We start from the raw sequence: 22,020 nt of genomic DNA on the forward strand, positions 1-22,020 counted from the left end.
GACTGATCTTTGGCGGCAATTGGTTGTTGACCCGTAACAGGGTCGGGGAATTTCGGAACGCGCCGAGGAATCTTCCGAGCCGCCGTATAAGGACGTAGTCATCTTAGATTGCGAGACACGGTGGTTCGAGAGGGGAGTGAAAGAGTCCATCTACGTTAAAAGGGAGGAGCCATCCCTAAACCGAGGAGGGGGCCTGAGACACAACCTAACCGGAGCCTACAACCCGGCGGTTCGGAAGATTCCTCGGCGCTTTCCGAAATTCCCCGACCCTGTTACGGGTCAACAACCAATTGCCGCCAAAGATCAGTCGGCCTGATGAAGCGTCCCGGAGCGGACGCGAAACGTCGCTACTCCAAATTACAAGTAAGTCCAGTTGACTAGATTTACCGATATTGTTCAAGCTATTATAGTATTAACCAGGCCTATATCCTATTATTTTGGTGTAATTATACCAAAGTAGGTGCTACATAATCGCCCGTTTGTCCAAATGTCCCATTTCGTCGGTCTCAACCCCAGGCTTGCCGGGGAGCAGGTTTATTATGCTGATACCTTTAGCCGGGCTGCGGAACCACCGCCTACTTCTGCCGCTGGCACACCGTCTTCCGCCTTCCCTAACTCCTCCAAATCTCTGTCATATTAATTGTCGCTGTCATCACTCCTGGTTTCAATGATCACTATTGTCTTCATCCTCATCGACTTAAATACTGAGGTCGAGATCGTCTTAGGTCATTTTACGTCAATAAAAGTATCAGTTTGCTTGAACTTCATTCACTTTGACTGAAAATGCACGCAACTCATTTGCAAAACAGCCGGCACGTTTATGCGCCAGTGGAATGCGTCCTTCGACGTAATGACGTCATCAAGTAAGTGGCGGAATTCTAGACGAATACCGAGGCCGTGAGTGAGGGGAAATCGACCCAATTTGCAGCCTTTCTAGAACAATTTTTGTTCAATTTTAGACTAAAAAATATAAATATTCGTATTCAGTATAACTTCTTATCTTGATTTACAACAAAATTGGCCTGCTTAAAAGTCAGTAAATAGGCAGTTTAGCATACCACTGCATGCTAGTGTCACTGTTTAGCATGCAGTTTTTGTCGATCAATTAAATTTTACTCCCATGGCAGGCTCACAATCAACTCATACTATTGCACATCTCTGGTGTCACTTTCATACTTTGTAGCAGACAGTCAATCAGCTGCATGGTGGTGCAACTCTGCAATAATACAATTTGATTACACAATCATTTCCCTTTCTGGAACTAAGGTCCAAGGTGTTTTATAAAACAAACAGTGTACTGTAAAAGGAGGAATGTTCGCGTGCATTTCATTTCGGTAGTTTTGCGAGAGCCAAAATTCGCGAAATTAAAATGCATGCGGAAGTTCTTGTTTGCACTTCATGCACTGAATGTTAGAGGCATCTTGCAAAAATTTCATGCCGCGAAAAAGGCTGTCGGCTCCAATTCGCGAAAATTGCATATCATGAAAATATTGTGTTTTCCAGTATTGTACTTACCCAAGCAAAGGAAAAAATAAAATCGCATCCAATAAAAGATGAGGTGCTCTAACTCTGATTTGCCATATTGAGTGGCATGCCTCATCTTTCAACTTGTGCGAAATCCTACCCCACTGCACTCATGACCATTCACTACCTGTATACTGGTCTAAACCAAATAACGAATGCTCCCACATCACTGTGCTTACCATGAAGACATCAAACTCGTCCATGACCCTGAAGGGCGACTCGATGGACTCCCACAGTGCTATGATAAGACAGACGGTGGAGAAGGAGCGCTCCCCTCCCGACAGACTCCGCACGTCGGTGGCTGACGTGTCCTGTCTTCGACCCTTCAGAGCCTTACTCTGATCCGAATCAACCTGGTTTTTGATTTGCAAATATAGAAAAATTAAGTTTCCATCGTTTTCTCATTGACTGAACTGACATGAAGTGATTTACACAAAAACCTTGTTTAAGGATGTCACATAACTTTTAATTTTACCTTGTTTCAACCGTTACCTTGTTGTAAGCATGGTAAAAAAGAAATCAGCAAAATCCAGTAATGGTAAATCAGGACTGCCAAATTCACACAGTTATAAAAGTGATGTCTCATTATGAGCGTGCGAGTTCCAACGAGGTTTCCATGTATGAACTAACAATGAACATTACCTCACAGTGCAAATGTATTCCCTTAACTGATCCGAAATGTCCTACATGTATATAATATCATACCATTCGTTTTAACCTTTTGCAAAGGACCTCGCGCTGTATGGTGGGGGAATGAATGAGTGCGAAAAAGCGAGCTCATCGAGAGCTGAGTTGGACAGTGCAAGGGCCTTTTGAGATCTGATTCGCACCCTTAATGTTAGCCCTTAAAAGTACCGAATTTTGATCCCCAGATTGGGGAGCAAAAGTCGACCATTCTGCGTGTCTTTCTCCCCAAGCCTGATTTGCATACAGCGAATATATGCCGCAGACCTCTACTGGTGGTGATGCATGTGAACACGCCGGACAACGCCCAGACGTGGAATGTAGGGAGCATGCTATCCCACCGCTTGTCCAGCGCCCGTCATTATGACTTTTCAGTAGGGTTCACGTGTCATTTCTATTCTCATGTTTTAAATACATTTCAAAATTCAGTACAATAAACCAAGTGATTATTGAACTGGAGAAGCATTTGTTTCGCCTATTTTGTAGACTCTCAAGAGAGAAAGCCTTTGATCCAGTTACGGGATGGTGCGGCGGCAGCGCCCTGTGACACATACACCAACACATCAAAGAAGAAATGTGGGTATAGTATAACAGCGCAAACTACAGATCTGACACCATAGCAACGGCATACCGCTACAGAATCCAAGGTATCCGCAAGTGTTTTTCTCTTCCGGGGGATCCAATACCCTATACTTATCCTGCCATGAATTCTAACACATGGCCATCACTCACAATCAGGTTGAGCTGCCGTGCCTTGTGGTTGAACGTGATCTGACCGGAGTATCCAAGGCTTGACATCATTTTATAGAAGAGGTTCTTTGTCCGTAAGGCGATGGAGCGGCGATGGTCGGAAAACCTCACAATCCTCTCGTTCAGCTGATCTTCCAGCACCTGAAAAGAAACAATAGCAACAGGCATTTACCTCACATATACAGTGGAACGTCTTTATAGTGAGGTCGGATAAAGCGAGATCACAGGTATAATGAGGTTATTTTGTAGATCCCATTTCTTTTAATTTTTTTATCCCTTGTGAATAGCGAGATACCTGACTAAATGAGGTTAATTAGCAGGCCCATACCTGTTATTCTTTTTGTTTTTACCAGTGATTTAACGAGATACCCAAAATCTTGATGACATTTCATTGATCCAAATCTGCTCGTTATACCAATTGTTCCCCTGTATTATGAAGTTCCAATGATGGTGATGATAATGATAAAAAATCATGATTTCATTCCACCTAGCAAGATAGATGAGGTGCCATGGAAGAAACAAGTCCATGCAAACCCTAAAACATCCCAGTAGACCGACACCCACGAGTCATACAGCCCACGAGTTCGACATTGAAAACAGGTCCATGAATCATACAGCTCTCGAGTCATACAGCCCATGAGTTCGACATTGAAAACAGGTCCATGAGTCATACAGCTCTCGAGTCATACAGCCCATGAGTTCGACACTAGGCAAATAAAGCCCATGAGACCGACACAATTAAGTGAAAACAGCCCACGAGTTCGACAGATACAACACAGCGCGTAATGTGTCGGTCTCGTGGGTCTTGTTGGCTTAGTGTCGAACTCATGGGCTGTATGACTCGTGAGCTGTAGGACCTATAACTCATGGGCTGTATGACTTGTGAGCTGTATGACTCTTGGGCTGTTTATTAGTCGTGGGTGTCGGTATCGTGACGTGTACCCGGTCCAAGTCACATGCATTCCCCATGGCTGCTCGATCTTTGGTACCTCAAGCAAACAAGTGCCCGAGGATTAAAGAAACCTTGCATGATGATTACAGTGAGGGTGCAGAATAATGTAGAGCCAACAACAATAAAACAGAATATGTAATTTGATATCTAACAATACCTACGTGAATACTTTTTAGTCAATGTAGCAATATACAGATGAACTATTGTAATCATGAGACATAAGTCCATGGATTGCAAGCTGTACTGATTTTGTGCACAGATCACAGATACTAAGTTTAGTAAGTAACATGTACATTGATAGGATGGACTATTAAGGGAAATAGAGAGCTAGAAACTGGGGGGGGAGGGCAAGGGAGGGGAAAGGGAGGGGAAAGGGAAAGGGCGGGAGCAGGTACAGGAAGGCAAGAGAGGGAAAAGGAAAGGGCGAGAGAGGGGAGGAAATGGAGGGAAAGTGAGGGAGTCGGGAGGCAGAAGGAAAGGGAAAGGGAGAAGGGCAAACCAGACAGGATTCTCACTCTGATCATCTTCTTGCTGCTCTCGATCTGTTTCTCAACTGTTGAGTACTTCTGTCTCCTCTCTTTGTGTGCCTCTTTGATTACGTCTGGATCCCCTTGTCTGAGGAAAAAGAAGAAAATGTAAATTATTTTTTCCCTGTTCTGTGACCCACACAAAAGGGACAGTGTCTTTGCCTGAAGACAAGCAGCCCTCACTTACAACATTCAATTCTACATAAGGCCATCTTGACAGGAGTGAGGAGAGGTCAACTTCTGCATGTACAGAGGAATACATACATGTACGTACGTAAAACTTCGAATGTAAATTGGAAATGCTTTATTTTTCGTCGCCTAAGCCAGTCACTTGACATTTTCATTCATTGCATTTCATTTCATTTCCTGCCAAAGTATACAATATGACAATTACATATAAACAAAGTAAAATAAAATGTAACTTTTGCATATCCAAATGAGATTAAGCACGTCATTTGTGAAACAATAAACATACTTTAGATGAAGAAATACATGGAAAAATGTAACTGAATCAAAACAAAGAAAAAATAGGAAATGGAGGGGACTGCTGGAAAGCCAAGCTTGTAGAATGCAGTTTCCTCGTGAGTAGTACAAATTGTAGTAATAATGAAATGAGACAATCAGACATATACCTCGGGAAGCAGAACATAAAACAAGTACGCACACAAACGCAAACACAGACAGAAACAAAGCAGCTCTCTTACATACGCGTGGAAAGAATAAACAGGAGGTCAAAGAGCAAAAAGGGACAGGAAGAGGACAGAGGAAGGAGCAAAGGAGGAAGAGTTCAAGGGTCGATGCCAATGCACATGAGACTTTGGTCTTATTCGTTGTAGGTCCATGGTCTTACCGAGAAGTTGACTATATATGAATAATGTATTATAACGTTTATGAAAATAATCTATACAAGTCACAGACGTTAGCAGCAAAGAAATCAAGTAGCAGCTTTCAAAAATGCAAATCAACAGTGATATAAGAATTAATAAAAGTTTTCTTTAATTTCAGACTTAGACCCCGTTTACAATGCGGGGCTGGGCCGAGCCGCGGCCGAGCCCTGCCTCAATTGCGGGGCCGAGCCCCGCATTTTTTTCCGTTTACACTGCCGGGCTCGGCCGCGCTTTTGATTCAAACCTTTCAATATTTTGTCGTAGTGGCGCTCTGCTTGGAAACAAACGTAATTTGATATTGTCTGGTTTTCACACCCTTTGCCAACTGAATTCCGTGGCGACGAAGTCGCCGTTCGGGCAAAGACCTTTGCCGAAGGAAAAAATCCTTTGCAGAAGGAAAAAATCCTTCGCAGGACAAAACCACCTTAAACTCTACTAGTTTTCGACGTTGAGGGGGTTAATATCCTGAATAGCGAAATAGTGCACGCAGAGGATTTGGAAGCCAGACTAAAATTGGCCGCGCATTTGGCCCAGTTTGCGTTTACACTGAGAAGAGGCCGGGCTCGGCCGCAGCCGACACCACCTCCAGGACCCCGTTTACAGTGCGGGGCTGGGCCGAGCCGCGGCCGAGCCCAGCCTCAATTGCTGGGCCGAGCCCCGCAATTTTGTCCGTTTACACTGCCGGGCTCGGCCGCGCTTTTGATTCAAACCTTTCGATATTTTGTCGTAGTGGCGTTCTGCTTGTAAACAAACGCAATTTGGTATAGTCTGGTTTTCAGACCCTTTGCCAACTGGATTCCGTGGCGACGAAGTCGCCTTTTGGGTAAAGGCCTTTGCCGAAGGAAAAAATCCCTTGCAGGACAAAACCACCTTAAACTATACTAGTTTTCGACGTTGAGGGGGTTGATATCCTGATTAGCGAAATAGTACTGGCAGAGGGTTTGGAAGCCAGACTAAAATTGGCCGCGTATTTGGCCTAGTTTGCGTTTACACCGAGAAAAGGCCGGGCTCGGCCTCCAGAGCTTCCAGAGCGTGGTCAAATGCGAGACCAATTGGCCCCGCATTTGGCCTTTTGCGCGTTTACACTGAAATGAAGGCGGGCTCGGCCGCGGCTCGCCGCGGCCGAGCGTCTCACTTTAAAACGGGGTCCAGAGTGTGGTCAAATGCGAGGCCAATTTTGGCCTTGCATTTGGCCTTTTGCGCGTTTACATTGAAATGAAGGCGGGCTCGGCCGCGGCCGAGCCTCGCACTGTAAACGGGGTCTTAGAGTGTTGAAACCTTTCCGGGCAAGCTACGCGGGCTTGTGGCGAGGAGGTAGTTTCCAGAACGTAGAAGATTTTCCGCGGGCGAACAAGAATGTTTGCAATTTTCGCACTTGTTTCTTACCTACTAAACGCGTACTACTGTACTTAGCTTCTACTTGCGTACATTCCGTGTGTCCTGCGTGAGGGCTTTAAGACCGATCCGTTTTCTGCTACGAGCGACTTGTGGGTACTGAGAAGTACCTGCATTGGAGTTGCCTGCGAGGTGCTGCCGGTAAGGGTCTCCTACTGGTGTTCTGCGTGTACCTCTGCAAGCGAACCACCACGACTCACTCGGAACAAGTTTTAAGCATGCTCAAGGCCTTGTCATTCGGTATCTGGGGAAGTTTTGCGGCTTGACTTGCGGGGAAGCAAATTTGCTACCCGGAGCTCTCCGCAGTTGGTCCGCACCTGACAGTACCTAGCGCGTATCTCGCCCGTAGTTGCCCGGAGGTGCTCATGCAAGTCCGATTTAACCGCAGTCAAGTTTTGAGCATGACCAAAACTTTTTCCGGGTGAGTTGCGGGGATGCCCGGAGAGGTCCACGCAGAACGCCAGTAGGAAGCCCTTAGCGGCAGCACTTCGCAGGCAACTCCCACGCACGTACTTTGCAGTCCCCGTATGCAGCCAAGATAATGACATTCCGTGGGACTTCTGTCATTCCTTCAGAGGAATTCCTTCGCTGAGTTGTCAGCTCCCACGCGACTGGTACAAAGGTCACACAGTATACCCGCGAGTAGAATTTAAGTAGAACGCGTCCAGCAAGTAAGACACATGCACTGACTCGCCCAAATTCTAGTTCGCCCTCAGAAATTTCCGGTATGCTGGAAATCCCTACACGCAACAAGCCTACATAGCTTGCCCGGAAAGGTGTGACAGGGCCGAAACATGGTTGCGGGTAAAAAGATTTGCGTGCACACCTCCGGGTGACTACAGGTGATATACGTGCTAGGTACTGTCATGTGCGGCTCATTCCGGGGACCTCCGGGTAGTAAGAATTGTTCGTCGCACGCAAGGCTTGCCCGGAAAGGTGTTACACGGCCTTTAGAGATCCTTTTATGCCGTTGCCAAGGGAATTCCAGAATTGTGTGGCGCTCCGTCGGAATGAGTCAAAAGTCGCAAAAAATGAAATCGTAGTTATGCCTATAAGTGAATTCTACAGACTCTAAGCTTTACACTGATATGTAATACAACTCATTTCGACATCCCTATAGATCATAAAAACGAATATTAACCACGTTTGTTATGTCAGTTGATTTTCTAAATAACGGAGAAAATCGCTCTCAAAGTTCAGGCTATGTTCATGTTCACAACCTGTTTCTTTCACGGGACGAAACAATACAACTGTCCTGCTTAGCGACGGCGTTTACGCTCCATCGCACGCACTACCGTATAAGGCGATAGCTTGGGTATGTAAGATAATCAACCAATCGCAGGACAGGTCTATCATTAACGATTCTGACCAATACGGCAGCCCGAATGTAAACTTCGGCGCGTTTGTGTCCGTGCCGCTGCTGCCGCATGAATGAGTCGGTACGCGTTGTGTGTCGGCTGCGTTGTGGTTTGCCGCAATTTTTAACTCACAAACAATAGGAAACAGTAGAAAGAAAAGAAGGCACGCAATGCGTCTTACGAGAAGCGTCTTTTAGCGAGGGCGTTGATCGCTTCCATTCTCCTCCCATACATGTTGTTGTCAATGGAAACTAAAGAGGATGCGTTTAGCAAGTACCAATACCTAAATAGAACCTGAGAACCTATTGTAGGCGGGCACGCAATGCGTCTTACGAGAAGCGTCTTTTAGCGAGGGCGTTCATCGCTTCCATTCTCCTCCCATGTTGTTGTCAATGGAAACTAAAGAGGATGCGTTTAGCAAGTACTAATACCTATTAAATAGAACCTGAGAACCTATATATTCTAAGCGGGGGTTCAAAAGACAGCATCGGTAGAAAAAGTCAATGAAGTTGATTAACGATAGTCGTCTTTTGAGATCGTGTTCTTTGCGTGTACTTAAAACCCTCAAATTACGCACATGGTCGTAATGTTGCAGAGCATCAAAAACTGCTTTCGCGTCTTTTCTGCTGCAGCTGTATACAGCCGTAACATTATGAATTCCCGCCATATTAAAGGCACATTTCCTTTATAGGCGTTGCGTGCACAGTAATTATCGCTTATCAGAAGTATCAGAAGTATCAGAAGCAAAGGTTGATGTAGGCTTGACAGCTTCACGTTGGGTTTACAATGATTCTCAGTCACTTTTCTAATAGCATAGCATATAAAAAACAATTAACTTGTAGCTTAAGCGGATTTTTTTTTTTTTTTACATCACATGTGCAGTTACAATCTTTCTGCGTTTGAGAAGTGGATCATAAATAATAATACTGAAAAATATTCGGAATTAATACTTAGGCCTTCTTCACTTCGTTTTGTATTCACAAACCTTATCAGAAAAAAAAAATGATTGCTTGATTACTTTCGGGTAAAGGAACTACCGGAAAGGAACCGCATTTAATTTTCTTGTTAACGAACCTAAGCTAATAGCAAACCATATTTCATTGTGTGATTAACGAACCTTCAGAATAATCAATTGTATTACCCCCCTCTCCCAAGGAAAAAAAAAAAGCATTTCAATGTCATGCGTTGTCAATAGCGATAAAAGGCCCGTTTTTATTTCGTAGTGTGTCTCAGTACTCCTGTGCTTATTTCTAAGGATGTGCCTCTCTTAATGATTGCGATTGATGTTCAACTATTTCTTTCACGGGAGCTTGAACAGGAAGAAGCTAAAATTCAGGCAAGGAGACGAGTTTTCTTCCATGAGATGCAATCATTAAGACACATCTATTCACGAAAGTTGTGTGATTGCTTATGTGCTAAAGACTTGTGTCCATTACATGAATCAGGCACTATACAAAACGGTTGAAATCTACTGAAAGTCGAACTTCGTTTTGTTTTTTGTTTTTTGTTCAATTTCATTTCAATTTTAAGCGGGGATAGACTAGAAATTAGTTTGTCTATACTGGCAGGAGACATTACAGTTTTCCAATACATGCTCCGCATTTAAACAGTCGCCATATTTTCGTGGTCAGAATCAGATAATGGACACGTGATATATTATAAAAATGAAAATAGAAAACAACGAACACGCCATATGTACAAACATTATGAACTTCAATGAATTAAACTTACCTGTGATATTCTGCATAAAAACAATCACGCCGATTAAATGATTTAATATAATTAATAGAGCACACAGCGATATCATGCATGGAAGATCAAATCAAGTTCAATTGGTGAGAAAGCTAAATGAAGTTAAAAAGTTGACTTCTTTTCGTTTCTCTTTCAATTCATGAAAACAGAATTGCATTGTATATCTATTGAAGAGGATTGTCTCTGTCGCGAACGATCGCCATATATAGCACTGTTAGTCTCCTGCGCAAATCCGAATCCCTAAATACTTTGATTTTTGCTTGATAATGTAATAACCCTGATCATAATTTCATAAAGGACTCGCAAATTCAAAGTTTCAAACTGTATACTAAAACATTATATTGTATATGGTGTATTTCAAAAAACATTTTGAATGCGTTGCGTGTTAGCATGTTAATAGCACCAATCTGCCTTTTATTTTCCGTATACGTAAAGCGCACAGAAACGTAACCAAATGTTACAAAATACAGTGAAATGCATTGTACGGCGTGGTACTATCATTAGAAGTATATCCCATTCCTTTTTACTTTTATTTGCTTGAACCAAACCATGTGTCATTTTCGTAGCGACATCACTAGGAATTAGAATGTATGAAGATAATCGTTACTCATTTTTTTTTTTTTTTGCGCTACTATTATAGCATTTACATTTGCCAACTTTTATTGACATGCAGTACTATGTTACTGTATTGTTACGATTACGAATGTTGGTTATGAATTCAAAAGACTGGTTTATTAATCGAACTACAAAGGTAATAGCTGTTTTGAAAGTAGTTCGATACAAGTTCAAAACGCGATCGAAGTCATTGTCATTGGGGGGAACTGATAGCTCTAGAAAACTTGTTTAGGCTAGTAAATATTGCCGTATAGGCAATCTTTGTAGAAAGTTTTGACTTAGGCCGTCTATTGAGTATTTTGAGAAATTTGATAAAGAATTATTTGTTTTGATTATGTCAAGAATTAGTTTGAACTATGAGAATAAAAAGGCGCGGTTACCCAAACAATGTCGTAGTTCGATTAGACAGTCATGATGGGTAAAGTGAATTCATGACTTGACTAATCCTTACTGAATTGATGATCACTTCTGTAAACCATCAGTTGTGTCTTGTAATCGTAGTCAAAATTCTTTTGAGCAAAGAGACGAAAACCAACAAACAAAATGCCGTGTATCATCGCTCGAGATTCCAACATTTGGCGTCACCCGACCAACAATAAGTGACAAATCAAATGGAATATTATGTTGTGGGATAGCAGACTGTGTTACGATTTTTAAATGTTTCGAGCAATTGTTAAAAAAAAAGAGAGAAAATGAGGCAAAGTTCAAGAAATTAAAAAAAGCACGTAAATGCAGGCGATCATGTTTGATAATCATAGTAAGAGATTACAATCGGCCGTGCGGATGTATATGATTGCCTTATTTACATGTCTGATTTCTGTAAACTATGTGATATTTAAATCTAAGTTCCCTTCCCTCCTTGATAGAAGTTTTGTTGGGTTTTCGCTATAGGCATTTATTAGGAAACGCTGTAAAAACGACAACAAATGCCTACTATACATCAAGAGATGACCTATACACACATGAAACACAAAAAAATCTCTACGTTCTGATATAAATCAACTGCTTGTTTGTTTGTTTGTTTGTTTGTTTATTTGTTTGTTTATTTGTTTGTTTGTTTTGAATTACCATGGTCTTTGTCGGGGGAAAGATGAAGAAAAGTAGTAGAGTGTATCACTCTCAAATCCGGATGATTGCGATAAGTGTGTATCCCCGCCCTTTCTATACAGGTAAACGATTTAAGCTTGGTATGCTATTATAAAAGCCTGCATGTGTCACGCGGAAGAACTGATTAAGTGATCACTTTTAGCCTTTCATAAAATTCACGTTTTAAGATGGTAACGATAGCTTGTAGGAGATAGAGTAAGTTAGCGTCACTGACTGTGGTTCTGAACACAAAAGGAGACTGAAAAATTCCTTTACAAATTAGCAGACATAATGCCGATCCTCCAACACTGTTGCTCCATTCCGTCATTGATTCTGCTATCAATGGCGAAGAAAGAATACTGGTTGCGTGATTATCCACCCCTTGATAGCAGGAAGTTTACCTTTCATTGTTTAAGGCTTCGTTGATGCGGGGTTTACTCGGATACAAGGCGTGAACATTGCCGTGCGAGTTCTTTCATTCGAAATTCCTCAGAATACGCAATTCAATGGGCAATTAGCGCTGCTACTTGGCAAAGCTGTTAGCCAACCCAATTGTCCCAATTCTTTGCAGACTTGACCTCTCACATGTCAGCTACACGCAATACACGGCAAACAACTTTCATTACAAACATTCTGATTAAAAAACAAAACAAAATGAAGAAGCACACTTTTGAGTAGCGACACAGCTTTCTGTCCCTTTCTCAAATAGGTCCTACTTCTAAAAAAATACACAGATGACTAGAGTCAGAATATCCTCCAAAGGGAACACGAGCTATCTGGGCATTAATAATGTTTGTCAACCTATTTCTCTCCATGCCGTCACGGCCCAAACCATCATAAGTAATAAGGCAATAAGTTTCATTAACCAGGGAAATAATAGTACGCATTACATACATTTGGCGAATTAACACACAAATTGTCGACTTTATAAAAACGAGAATAATTGACAACTTAGGCCCTACTATATCTCCAGAGATGAACTTTAAACAGCAAGTCACATACCAGGGAACGAAAGTTATGATTATTTGAACAAATTCATTAATGAGGCCAATTAATAACCGTTGTAAAAGTACACACACGCATAAAAAAGGTTTCGAGTTCGATATGTGATCATTGTATTAGCTCATAGATAAAGTATCATAAATTTTGCGTGATCGTTCGTTGGAATTATTTTTTTCAGTGCGATTTGTGCGTCATGTCAATCACCACTCATTGAAATGGAGTGCATGTATCAAACGAAACTCGCTGGTCATGCAATCAATAGCCTTGGTCAGCTCACTATTATTGCGTAATTCTATAGCCCTCGCCGCTTGGCCGCCGACGCCGCCGCGCGCACCATGCTTTGTTTTTGTCTTCAAAGGGGTCAAGAGCAATGCCTCATTAGCATACACCCTAGCAACGGAGGCGGAGTCTCGATCTGGCAAGAACAATAGGTGCGAAACGCAACGCAAAGGCGAGCGTTCGAAAAAAAATGTAACCGAAAAAAATTGTCTCAGAAAAACGGTGATTTGGGACACTTGTACTCATTTTCACACGCTGAAATTTTCTGTACAAACAGATAAAACATAAAGGAATCAAAATCCGTCATAAAAAAATTTCGACCCGAGTAGTGCTTCCCCTTCATTTTCGGCTCATTACGGGAAAACTCCCCGTGCGACTTATGACTCATTTTGTCGGAGCGCCACACAATTTTGGTCCAGCGAAAGAGAAATTAGATTTTGCAAGAAAAGAAAAATCGTCCTAAACAGGGGTAATTGAAACTCATTAGTTTGTCTAGTCAGGAATGAATGTACAGTTTTATTTTGAATAAACATGGAGTCAAACACAAAAGGAAGTGAATGATTTATTAATTTGTACTTAAACTGTTCTGTTTTTAGAATATTTTTCTGATGAAAGTCCACGATTCTCTCAAAATTATACGAAGAGCTTTTTTTTTCTGTAATTATATATTCTTTCTAGATATGAGAAATAAGTGCTACCCCAGGCGAGAATGCCACAATTCAGATAGGGTAAAACTGAAGATTAATATAACGTTCATAAAACATTTTATGGAAAATAAAATTTAACTTTATTTATAACGCAGATATTCCTAGAGATTGAACAGCAAATTGAATAGATATGCAAATTCCTAGTAAGGTTATTATCAAGAATCAAACCTAAAAAATGTAATCAAGGAAACTTCTTCAACGGCTATCATCCAAAAAAAAAAATGTTCTGGGGTAATTTTTCCAGAGAATCACTGAAAAAGAATAAATTTATTTTTTGAAGATTGATTGATAATTTGTTAGCTCTTATCTAGTAAAGTAACCTTTTTAACTCGATATTCAAAGTATCAATCAAAAACTCATGATCAGAACTTAGAAAGAACACATTTGAACCATCAGCAAATAATAAAAAGGAAATAAAACTCGATGAATTTTTAATATTTGTGATATAAAGAACAAATAAGAGTGGACAACGTAAACTTCCTTGCGGTACACCTCAAATGATATCATGCATGCAACAGATGTATGTGTTTTGGGAATTGAGAGATAATCAGATTGACTCTCACATGGCAAAACAATGTTGCAATCTCTAAATGTCATCACACCATCCTATTTTCAATATTTCGGCTCCGAGCTGCAATCAATATACAATAAAATAAAATACAATTGTAATTGTATTATAAGCTCTCATACTATTGGTGCAATTGGCCTACTTGTTTCACAGGGTTTTAAAATGCCAAACATGTACTGCAGTGTCAAGTAAACTCTACTCAACAGAATTTAACTTGAATGAACACTGTACGCTTCAAATGTTCCTATTTCATATTATTAAGGATTAGTGTAAAACAAAACTATCTCTTAAATAACCATGCAGACTTCTTATTCAAGTTAACATCATTTAGAAGATGCACACGAAGATAGAACTTATCAGATGTGGTAAAAACAGCATTCCGGAGCAGTTCAAAATTGTTCTGATAAGAAAGATAATGTCGCTTTGCAAATAATCTCAATAACTACTCTTCTCAGTAAAGGATCTGTTCGTGTTTAGTTTTTTCCCCACATCTTCTTCAACACAGAGTTCTGTGTAATCTACAATAACTATGGCCAACAAACATTTACCTGTTTGATACTACAAAGTAACTCAACCAATGCTCTTGTATGTTCATCCTGAACAAATCTATCATTAACCACCTTGCTATATATCTGGTATGGTAACGTGTGTATAAAACATAACACAATGAGCTGCAAATTCACCTTTCTCTTTATCCCCCTTTTTTATTGTTTACAGCAACACCCAACAAATGGAATGCCTTTGAAGTATACAATCAAAAGTCATCGTTAAATTTTTGAAGGTAACTAAGCAATTCTTTGAAAACGATACACAGTATATACAAATTCCTCCTCAAAGTTCAACTTGGTTATACATCCATACCAATAATTGAAAAGTTGGCTATTCTCTGAATATGAATGTTAACATTTAACATTTCATTGTGTGATTAACTTGTCTGACAGGTATATGGAAGAAGGACCACTGTTAAGTCTTAGTATTGCTCAATCAGTCGTTTTGGTCTGCTTATATACTACTCTGCCAGATCTTGTGTGGTATGTCTGTGTCTCTCTACCACAATCACGTTGCATAGCGTTTGGCTGCGTCTCTCTGTCATTGTCATCATCATCATGTCTGTGGTTCTCTTGTGGTAGTGAAGTTCTGATACCTCCATCTTTTGGTATCTCATCTTCAAGGCGGACCTGCTTTGGTAGTGGGATGAGGCTGCGTAAGTGTCTCCGATTTCTGCGGAAACTCTCCCATTAGGTGTCTGGATCTTGTATGACCTTGGTTCTGCACATGGGCACTTCTAAATCACCGTTGTTGGTGTCCATGTCCCAGTTTTGTAGTCAAGTGTAGTCACTTTCTGGCCTACCATCAAAGGTGTTAGTGCGTGTACACGTTTTCCGTCGTACTCTTCTTTCTGCTTCTTGTGGCGCTTCTCAAGCTTTTCAAGAAGAAAGTCCAGAAGAAAGTCCAGACTCCAAGGTCTAGATCTAGTTCAGCTGGCTGTGTTGTTCCTGTGCTGAAATTTTGCAGATATGGATTTCCGATATTTTTGGCCAAGATAAATCTCTTGGTGGTCTTATTGATACCACGGACAAGACCTAGATTTAGTTAATTTTAGTAGGAGTTATCTCGAAGTGTGGTCTAACCAGGCAGATGTCACTATATGGGACGCCGCTTCGCGATCGCAGACCTGGCACTGTAACAGTGTAAGTGGTGCTAGCGCATTTCCGTATCCATGTAGATATCTCAAAATTCACGGTAGCAAATAGATCATGTCAAGCAGAGTCTGAATTTCAGTTTCATACAAAAATTCAGAAGTTTTGAAGCTGTAGTGCTACATCTACAATCTATTTATTTTTCTCAGCAAGTTTTTGTTGAGGAATATCGTCCCAATTTGCTGATCTTTTCATAGTTTTAGCAGTTGTGATCAAGACTGTTGCAATAAATTTTGATGTGATTTTTCTCATCACAATTTGAATCTGGTTGGAGAATTTTAGGACTGAATTGCAAATAGAAATACATTTTGAGACGTGCCCGGTCTGTTCGATTATTCCTGACTTGGTAAAAAAAAAATACAAGTCAGGCCTACTTTATGATTTCTAGCATTGTGCACGGATTAGTATCTCCGAGCGTCCTGCAATTCCTCCTCGTCATTATCATCATCATCATTTAACCCGTTCCTTCCGCTATTCTCTGAGTGCCTTTAATGCCCCCAAACAAGATTCTTTTCGCCCGTCGACAGAGAGGCACACAGGTTGGTAATCCAGCTGTGTGAAGGCAGTCAAGCAGTTCATTGTGTCCCCCTTTCTACGGTCAACTACACGTGCCCGTGAACGATGGAAATATGGATCGGGTGCGAGGACAATAGAGCGTGCGCTGATGAGCTCTCAGAATCTTTTGTTCTACACAAAACCAGGTACCTGAATGAGGTGACTGGGGTCAGCGAACCCGCATTTCTAACTGATCTCAGCCTTGATCATTATGTACATGTTCGTACTAGTTTACAGCAGAACAAGCAAAAAACAATATCAGGAAAAGGTACATAATACTGTAAACCTTTTTTTCAAAACAGCAGGAGAACAAATCCTGATAGAATAAACTCTGATCATTTTATCAAACCCACTTTTCTGAGCATTTTAACACAAAGAAACATGAATTTAGGCCACTAAATGAAGCAGGCACCCTTGTCTTTATTTTAGGAACCTGGTAAACCAGGTTCCCGTATATCAGTTGCTCCACGGGAACCTGGTAAACCAGGTTCCCGTAAGGAACGGGTTAACAATATTATACACAATTTAATTAAACAAATTTTCAGTAAAAACATGATTTATTTACCTCGTAACTTGCGCCGAATAAGAGTTCAGTACAGCGCAGTCTAGTTAATCTAGACCAGATGTGAAATTCGCTCACTTCAATAAGCAGTGTGGTAGACTACAACACAAAATTTATTCCGACGAATCCTGATTGCCAACATTCGAATGACGTTTTTAAAAAGCGACTCTCAAAGAAATTTCATCAAAATACGGAAGAAACTGTACTTCAGATTGATGAAATTGATAATACACACAATATCTACCGGAAAATCAATACTTTCCCTCCGAAATAAGAATGAAATTTGACCAAAATTTGGTGAGAAAATAATCACATACCATAACAAAATATCGCGTTGCACTGCTCGCAGCGCAGCTAGCTAGCTCGAACAACTTTGGAGTGTCACGTGACATTTCTCTTTAGACTGACGTCACAAGTAAATATGGAGTTTTTCAGTTCCAAAAAATCTGAGAAATTTCCGAAAATCGGATCAATTTTTAAACGTATTTGGATTTGACGTTAAGTCAGTGTTATGATCATGTTCACGACGAAATTACCTTTCGAGCGAGGTGTAAATATGCCAAATATAAGATTTTCTTCCGTATTAAGCCTTGAATGTTCAGAGCTTATGACTGATGTGGTTGCATTTATGTATAATCTTATTTTGGCGCAGGTTTCAAGTATTTTGGAAATCAATTCAGAGTCAGAAGTGAACATGTTAGAAAAACGCTACAAATGATGTTTATTTCTCAAACGCCTCGAGTACACACTTAATGGTTTTTTGTTTTTTTTTTAATGAAAGGAGGTTTGTCATAATTATGTGTTGTTAGCACATGCGCAGTACATGCGCTCTACCTTATTACGCGCATCCACGGTTACGGAGATTTTAGAATGGCATAGTCCTCCAAGGAGCTTGCTGTGTGATCAGCATGTTATCTTGTGAATAAAACTATAATCCATGAACGTTAACCAAACTGAGTGACTAATCCTTGAACTGAGTAACGCCTGTTCGACACTAAGGCTTACAGTTTTTTCTCCTTCCGGATCTGTTTTGCCAGCTGAGCGACCTCCTGCCTGATATTGTCCGCCCCACGGGTGAGATCCTCCGGCCTCTCCGGACAGATTTTGGTTGCCTTCTCCAGCTCCTCCTGTAGAAATTGCAAACAATACACATAAAGTTTTTTTTTTCAATTGCCGTACTGGTAGGCGTGATCATGTCCTCCCCCCCCCCCCCCCCTTCCTGAAGCAGCTTCATTGACTACCTGTCACACGATGCATTGTTTTCAAGATCTTAACAATTGTGTACAAGTTTCTTCAACGGAAAGCTCCTATTTATCTCTAATCTCTAATGATCCCATACCTTTCTGCTCGACCCGCATTTCCCTATCCCTTGATGTCTTCAAAAAAATCTTTAATTAAGACTTTTCTTTTCGATGCCAATCTGTGACTAAAATTTCTTGCGAAGTGCTATGAAAACCAATGTCTGACTGTGTAACAAACTCCAAGAAGAGTATTCTGTCTCTTCCCACTTAACTACCTTTCCCATCTTTCCTTCTCCCCAGGAATCAGGGAAGCAAAGACTGCCAACACTGCTAGACCTTGATTTCAAACTCACCACTTGCCTAATCATGTATATGCACAGGCTGTACTTGAACTATAGACTACATGTATATACCGATAAGAGAAATAAGAAAAAAATTCTATGAGAGCAGATTTACCTCACAGAACTCCCTTTACTGCACAACGGTAAACCCCGCACTACTGAAATTCATATCTACGGCAGAATCCACCATACTTATCTATACCATATCGCTATACCAGAGTACCACATGTGCTTCTACCGGTGGGAAGAAACGGGTATTAATAGGTAAGCGTGAGATAGTGCCACATGCATGATATTCCCTGAGAGACGTAAACATGTGAATGGAAGTCAGTATGAAATGGTGAGAAAGACAAAGGGTGTGAGATCCACTAACCCCCTTTCAGTAACGAGAACCCTTGCATGGATGGATGCATGAATGACATCGGATAAAATAACAGGTGGTAAAGATGTTCTCATTGGCCTAGTATGCCGCTTTCATGTCTTCCATGGAGGACCCATTAAAAAGTGCCCAAGAAACCGCTAGTCCCCGTGTGTCTTGTGCCCGGATCTTGTTAGCAAAAAAGGACCTCTTGACCACCCGATTTTATCACGGTTGATATCCAGCGAGAGATGGAATCACGTGACACTGCACCATGTGGTGCCTGAAAGCTCCCAAAGAGTTGTTTCGATGATCTAAGGTCATGAGTCCTGTGAACGTACCACTTGAGTGCCCAGACAGGGGCGCACAAATTTTAACGATGGTGAGGCTTCGTGTTGGTTTTTTTTTTTTTTTTTTTTTTTTGGCCGGAAATTTTGCATGAGGAAGAAGTCTCACTTTATTTTTCTCCCAGCGTATGTGTCCAGTCTCTGAAGAAAGGGCATGAATGAAGCTTCGACGGCGTACTAAAAAAGACAGTAAAGATAGTAAAGTCTTTTAGAGACGCACTATGCATAGGTTCATTTGAGCCAGGGCCTGGAGAACCTTGGGGAAACTCCAGGTTGGTGATACCATTTTCCTGCTTGGTCTATTTAGGAAGAAGGATTTCATTAGCCTCATTAACATAACCGAGAACACGGATTCACCATTCGGAAAACCTTTTTGCACGACTCCTTTGATACTGGAAATTGACAATTTCTTATCAAATAGGTAAATGAGGAAATCAGCTATCTCACCTACAGACGCTTTCCATGGATCAATCTCCTTCTCTCTGCACCATCTAGTGTGGTGCAGCAGTCGGGAGTCTTAAGTTGCTCTTGTTGACAGGTACTGTGCTGTAAAATCGACAGTTCTTGAAAGTCCCGCCTCAATTGCTGAATTCCTGTAATTGGCCACACTGTTAGCCTCAGATTGGATGGATTTGGGTAATACTGTGTTGTTCCTGGTTGGCTCAAGATGTCCTCTCTGACTGGGAGAATTGCTGGTGTGTCTCTCAGAAGGTTCACAAGGGTTGGAAACTATGGTCATCTGGGGCCACCATGGGGCAATCAGTAGCACATTCGCTTGATCCTCGTGGACCTTGTTCAGCACTCTGGTGATCGGTGCAAAAGGGGGAAACGCGTAGGCCATGTCATTGTTCCATGGAATCGAGAAAGCATCTGTTGCCAGAGCCATGGGATCCTTGTGTTGTGTGCAGTATGTTCGTAGTTGCTTGTTCAGAGCTGAGGCAAATAGGTCGATAGATGGTTGGCCGCATTGGAGGACCATTTGGTTCACTACACCGAGTTGAAGCACCCTTAGTGTGCGTGATCATGTTCCCCTTGTTGGTTGAGATACGTCACTATTGGTCTGTTGTCCGATTTTATGAGGACAGATTTCCCTTCTAACACCTGAAAGTGTTGGAGTGCATGTTTGACCGCAAGCATTTCCAGTCTGTTGATATGCCATTCCTTTTCCCGCGGGTCCCAGGGGCCCCAGCTTGGCTCGAATCCAAAGCAGCTCCCCAGCCCTGTTTGGAAGCATCTGTCACAATAGTCCTTGTGGGGTGGGGGTCCCGGAAGGGTTTTCCGGTCTCTAGGGAGTGCGGTTGAATCCACCACTTGATCTCCTCGCGGGTCTTTGAAGTCATCGGAATGTTCATGTGTCTTGTCTGCGCAGGGGGTCATTTGATCTTTAAGAGATGTAGTTGCAGAACTGTCATCCTCATTCGACATTGTGTCACGTCTACCAGGCTGGCTAGCCTAAAAATAGTTGCTAATCCCTGACCGAGGATTTCTGATGTGATACGAAGGCACGAGCTATGGCTCTTACTTTCAAACTGTGCGGAGCCGGCGTTGATCGTAGATGTGGAATGTCGATGACCGCCCCAGGAATTCTGGGGCCCGAGATGGGTTGATTTTGGATTTTTCCCAGTTTATCAGAAAACCTGAGTTGGTCACAAGGGAGATCGTGGCTGCAGCGGGTGTCTCAGCATTTCGCCGATGGTGCCAGTATTAGCCAGTCGTCGAGATAGCAGAAAACTTTGATCCCTCTCTTTCTTAGTGCTGCTGGGACCAGTCGGACAATGAGGGTGAAAACCCGTGGGGATGATCGAAGACCGAATGGTAGGACTTGATAAACAAAAGTCTTTTTCTCTATTGCGAAACCCAGCAGATTTGCGCTTGAGAGAGTGAGGCCACCGGTAGGTGAAGATGTACATCGGAAAGTTCTATGGTGGCGGCCCATTCGCAGTGATGTATTAGGGGTAAGATTTTTTGCGAGGCTTCCCATCTTAAAGTGGCGGTTTGTGATAAAGCGATCTAGTTTCTTTAGGTTTAGAATCATCCTGTAATCGCCTGTGCGTTTTTGGTGTGAGGAAGATTCGAGACAGGACGAGACCGTCGCTGAAAAAAAAAAAACTTGGTTTATGGTTCGTTTTCTTTCCACTGACCGAATTTACTTGACCAAGCTCTTTCTGAGCATATCATTTTGGGGAGTGGGGTAATTCCGCAACAATATGAGAGCCTTGCGGCATTTTGGATTTATTTTGATAGTGGAGCCATTTTGAACTATGTTTAAAACGAACTTGTCGTGGGTGATGTCGTCTCAATGTTTTTTGAAGTGTTTTAGTCTCCCCCTACTGCTTGAGGTTCCTGCCGTGGTCTCGAAAAGCATTCAGAATTGTTGGCGGTTCTTGAAGGGGCACGATTTCGTTGCTGCTTGGCATGGTCAAAAAAAATCTTTCGTTGTCTTTTCCCCTGGGTGATTTTCCTGTCTCCCTCGGAGGGGGTCTGGATGGGCAATTGCGGTTAGGACTATGGGTTTCCCTATACCGCGTATCAAGGTGGGTCTTGGACGAGTGTTTGTAGTTTGTAGACCGTCTTGTCCGCCATCGAGGCAGCTGTGCGAGACGTGTCCAAGATTTCTTGGAATCTTCCAACGAACAGATCCTCTCCTTTCACTAGGAGTTCAAGGAGAGTCGTTGCATTCTTTTCGATTTGCATCTGTTCCAAAACCCATGTTCTTCTGACCCGTGTGGTAAGACTGTCCGCCCTGCTTGCTCAGATTGTAGTTCACAGATCTGCATGAGGAGGTCAGCGATGTGTTTGCGATCAACTGCAGATACAGTCAGTCTGTCTG

General features: G+C 41.9%; 1 pseudogene; it reads right to left on the minus strand.

Annotated features, from left to right (window-relative positions):
- Positions 1 to 463: 463 nt before the first annotated feature.
- Positions 464 to 20,215, minus strand: LOC140245891 (uncharacterized; annotated as a pseudogene).
- Between the last annotated feature and the right edge of the window lie 1,805 nt (positions 20,216 to 22,020).

Source organism: Diadema setosum, unplaced genomic scaffold (genome assembly GCF_964275005.1).
Source record: "Diadema setosum unplaced genomic scaffold, eeDiaSeto1 scaffold_53, whole genome shotgun sequence".
Classification (NCBI taxonomy): Eukaryota; Metazoa; Echinodermata; class Echinoidea; order Diadematoida; family Diadematidae; genus Diadema; species Diadema setosum.